Source organism: Ricinus communis, chromosome 1 (assembly GCF_019578655.1).
Source record: "Ricinus communis isolate WT05 ecotype wild-type chromosome 1, ASM1957865v1, whole genome shotgun sequence".
In the NCBI taxonomy this organism is placed as follows: domain Eukaryota; kingdom Viridiplantae; phylum Streptophyta; class Magnoliopsida; order Malpighiales; family Euphorbiaceae; genus Ricinus; species Ricinus communis.
Genome location: NC_063256.1, coordinates 28,174,102 through 28,179,072, shown reverse-complemented (window position 1 = coordinate 28,179,072; position 4,971 = coordinate 28,174,102). Strand labels below are relative to the sequence as shown.

Here is a 4,971-nt window from a genome sequence, read left to right as displayed (position 1 = left end):
TGAATTAAATTAATTAGAGAATTAACATTGAATTAAAAAGGTTTAATTCATAATTTATTGCCAAAATGTTAGAAATCTTTTGGCTCATACACAAGTAGGCTTAAAGTTGAGACTAAAATGAGGCTTAAGAATGGGCTTAAGCTTATATACATTGGGCCTAATTAAAAGTTAATTAGTTTAATACATATTGGGCTATGATATTCGGCTATAAGGGCCCTATAACTAGGCTTATGTATTAATTAAGTTAACTTAGTTTAAACAAGCTCAATCAAGGCCCAACTTAAGAGTAAGTAAGGCCTTACTTGTTATAAGACTAGGTTAAACTCATGTATATATATATATATGAAGTATGATGGGCAGCTAGGTAGATAAATATGTGTAAAGGAGAATGTTGCCATCAACACTTAATTAATTAGATTAATTAAGATTCAATTTAGCTTGGAATTATCATTCACTCCTCATCATCTCCACTCTCTCTTTTGTGAAGGATTCTTCATAGGAGATTCAAATATTGAAGCTTGTATGGATTACAATTAGAGGCTGGTCATTTTAGTAGCTTTAAAATGCATCAATCATCCTTGAAGAATCAAGAATCAACAAAGCAAAAAGCACTCCTTGGAATAGGCGGCACACACCCTTTGTAAGTCTTCTCCATTTTTATTTATTTTTGTGTGTTATGACTATCTAAATCAATGAAATCCTTGGTGGGAATTAAGAAAAATTTTAAATTACTTCCGTAGTGCCTTTCCTTATCTTTTAATTTCAATCTCCAATAGAGCTCAGCCATCATTCAGAGTCGGTTACCCAAGAAGCTAAAAGACCCAAGGAGTTTCACTATTCCTTATTTTATTGGTAATTTAAATATTGATAATGCATTGGTAATTTTAGGGGCTAGCATTATGTTATGCCTTATAATTTGCTTAAGAAACTAGGACTTCGAGAACCTTAACTAACACTCATGAGTATTCAACTAGCTGATAAATATGTTGTATATCTTAGGGGTATCATTGAGGATGTGTTATTTAAGGTTCATGAGTTTATTTTTCCTGTGAATTTTGTGATTATGGATATGGATGAAATTGTTGACGTTTCTCTTATTTTAGGAAGACCCTTTCTTACTACAGCTAGGGCCATCATTAATGTTCATGACAGTAAGCTTATTCTTAGGGTAGGGGAAGAGCAAGTAAATTTTCAAATTCCTAATGCTATGAAACATCCATTTGTGCTTGATGACATGGACTTTAGTGATGATAAGATTGAGCATGAAACTATTAATTTTATTTCATCATTATTGCTAAAGATCCTCTTGAGTTATCTTTGGTATAGGAGTAGAAAAAATATGAGATGAAAGAAGCTTTAGAGCAGCTAGCCTATCTTCAGGCGGCAAAACCGATGAGGAAGAGTGATGTGCATAGTTTTACACATGCTTGCATATTATTTTGTATTTTTCTTAGCAATTATTTTATTTTTATTCCAAGATCACCCGTGTTTTGTGTCCTTTTGTATACCAAGAGATGTTATAGGTCCATCATCACTGTTTGAGCAATTCTATATCAATTTCGGGCCAAAATGGACGTAATCAGAGGCGTTTTATTTTAGGTTAACTTTTTAGAAAGTCAACACGGCCCGTGTTAGAGCCCGTGCAGAAATTCCAGGCCGTGTAGTCTAACTACTTTGAAGCAATATGTTTTCTGAGAGTACCACGCCCTAGAGCACGACCCGTGTTGGTTAACACGGGCCAGAACCAACACAGGCAAGAACACGACCATGCTCGATTCAGCTTATTGTTCTGACTGAAGTCCAACACAGGTTAGACACGGCCCATGTTGAAGAACACGGGTTGGAACACACCCATATTTGCGGCTGGAATAAAAAGGATGAGCCAAAAAAGAGAAGGAGAAAGTTCCGGATCGACAATTTTGACTTTTGATCTTCCGTTGTAATCTTCCTAGATGGGTTGTTAGGCATTTGAGGGAGGCTTCCAGAAAATGGATTCCACCTTGGAACATCAAATTCGTGATTTGAGTTTTGGATTGAAGATTGAGGAAGAGTTTTGAAGCAAATCAAGGAGTAATTTTGGAGATCAACTGCAGCATAGATCTAGGATTCGAGCTGTTCATCCAATTCTAGGAAAAGGGTGTATATGTTTCGATTTCTTTGCTCTTCCACTGCAATTGAATTCCTAGTTGCTTTAGACATGAACATGAGTAGCTAACCCATTGTGGTTCCTTACTATGTTGTCTTAGTATTGAATTGTTAGGATTGTTTGAATTCCTTTTTGTATTCTTTTTGCAATTAATAATTAAATCCAGTTTTTTTTACATTGAATGTGTTGATTACTGTTTATAGAATTCTTTTAGCAATTGAGAGATTCTAATTAAGTTTGGAAATTTAATTGCAAGATCAAGTTAATTTCCACTTAGAGATAAGGTTAATTAATTTGCCGAATTAAGAATTAACAAATCTTAATAGAGGCGAATTAAAGCTTAAGGCTAACTTAATAATCAATCATTAGGAAGAGATTCAAGCTTTAGGTTCTTAGGTTTAGGAATTCAGTTGTCTCAAGAGGGAATCCGAGTTTAGTTAAGAATCTGTCCATAGGTAGCATAATCGGACTCAACAATCTATTATCCTTTGTTTGATTGCCAACTAGTATAGGTTCCCTTTGGGTTTACTTTCTTGTCTTGATTGCTTTATTTACTCGTTCATTCTCGCATTCCGTTTAGAACTTAGCTTTTAGTCATTACTTAAAAACCATCAGTCATTAATTTTAGGCTAGATAATAAAGAACGAAGTAGTAACTCTAGGATTTCATTTTCTCGAGGGATGTGATATTTTAATACTTGCCATTGTGCTAGGCTACATGGATAGCTTCACTGCCTTAGCTGTAGTTGCATACGTGATGCATCGAGTTTTTGGCGCCATTGCCAGGGAACACTTGTTTGAAAACTAGAGTGAAATTCGCTATTTGTTACTTTAATCATTTTTTTATTTTCTGTTTGTGTTATTACTTTTTATTTAAATACTTTTCTAATTAGTTAATTGGGTTATTGCTGCCTTGTTTAATTTAGGTAGTTTATGACTAGGAGTTCTAATCCTTCACCAGTAGACCCTATGCCCGAAGCAGAGCGATCCCTCAGGCAACTGAGGAAGTGATTAGACGTGGAGGAGGAGGAGCAAATAGAAATTCCTGTCCATACACCAGTAGACATGGGAGACGGCAACAACAACGTCGCTGAAGCAAATAGGACAATGTGCGAGTTTGCTAGACCTTCCTTAGAGGGGATGCACACTAGTATAATGAGGCCTGCTGTTGCAGCGAATAACTTTGAAATTAAGCCAAATGTCATTCAAATGGTGCAGCAAAGTATACAGTTTGGGGGCTTGCCCAGTGAAGATCCTAATGCCCACATTGCGAATTTCTTGGAGATTTGTGATACGTTCAAGATAAATGGGACTACCGATGATGCCATTCTGCTTAGCTGTTCACATTTTTCTTGAGAGATAGAGCAAAAAGATGGCTACAGTCCCTGCTAACTAACACTATCACCACTCGGAGTTCTTTGGCTGAGAAATTCCTTTATAAGTACTTTCCTTCAGCTAAGACTGCAAAGATGCGTAATGATATTTCTTCTTTTGTGCAGTTTGATGATGAGAGCATGTATGATGCATGGAAAAGGTACAAGGACTTACTGAGGTGTTGTCCACACCATGGTTTGCCATTATGGATACAGGTGCAGACTTTTTACAGTGGTTTGAACTCAGCCACGAGGCAGATGGTAGATGCAGTTGCAGGTGGGGCCATCAACAGTAAGACGCTAGAATTTAATTGAGGAGATGGCCATGAATACGTATCAATGGCAGTCTTCTAGAAGTAGGCCAGGACGGCAAGGAGTGGTGAACCAGGTGGATTCTACTTCAGCCTTGGCAGCTCAGGTGGAGCTCTTAGCCAAGAAGATTGACCAGCTCTAGATGCCAGTCCGAGCAGTACAGCTTGGCTACGAGTTTTGTGGTGGCCCGCACTATAGTGTAAACTGTAATGCGGGAGGTATGTTTGCTTCTTCTTCATTTTCTGCTTCTGCTGACCATGAACAAGTTGATTACATGGAAAATGAGCCCAGGCAGCAGAATAACCTATACAGCAACACATACAACCCAGGGTGGAGAAACCATCCCAACTTCAACTGGTGGAATAACAATACCCAGGGTCCACCAGGATTTCAGTGGTTGCACCAGCAGGAACCCCAATAGAAGACTGTTATCCCTCAACTACCTTAGAACCATGAGAAGAAGCCCAATTTAGAGTTGATGATGAAGTTTGTGTCCACTTCTGAGAATAGGTTTCAGCAAACGGACACAGCCCTTAGAAATCAGCAGGCCTCCATACAGAATTTGGAGAATCAGATAGGCCAGATTTCTAAGATGTTGGCTGAGAGACAGCCAGGGATGCTCCCCAGCGCCACAGAGTCAAACCCGAAGGAGCATGTCAAGGCTGTCATTTAGAGATCAAGTAAGTAGTTAACTAGCTCTTTACCTGTGGCTGATGATGATATTATTGTGTAGGATGAGCCAACTAGAGAGGAGCCCAAAGCTAAGGTGACAGAGCTTGCGCACACCGAGGACAAGAAGAAGAGTTCTTTGAGAGAATACCAGCCGCCAATTCCATATCTTGCGAGATTAAAGTAGGAAAAGGTTGATCAGCAGTTTGGTAAGTTTTTAAATTTATTTAAGCAACTAGGGATTAACCTACCTTTTGTTGAGGCTATATCCCAGATGCCCAGGTATGCGAGATTCTTGAAGGAGATTTTTAAGCAACAAAAGGAAGCTGGAGAACTTGGGGCTAGTGACACTAAATGAGGAGTACTCAATCATTCTTCAAAACAAGCTGCTAGTAAAGAGGCATGATCCAGGGAGTTTTATTGTTCCCTATATTATTGGTGATTTGCATATTAGTGATGCTTTAGCTGACTT

General features: G+C 38.2%; 1 non-coding gene across 1 annotated transcript; it reads right to left on the bottom strand.

Annotated features, from left to right (window-relative positions):
- Positions 1-3,611: 3,611 nt before the first annotated feature.
- LOC112534179 lies at positions 3,612-3,718 on the bottom strand. Its single transcript, XR_003078484.1, has one exon. It is a non-coding gene; the product is annotated as a small nucleolar RNA R71 (small nucleolar RNA).
- Positions 3,719-4,971: the final 1,253 nt, after the last annotated feature.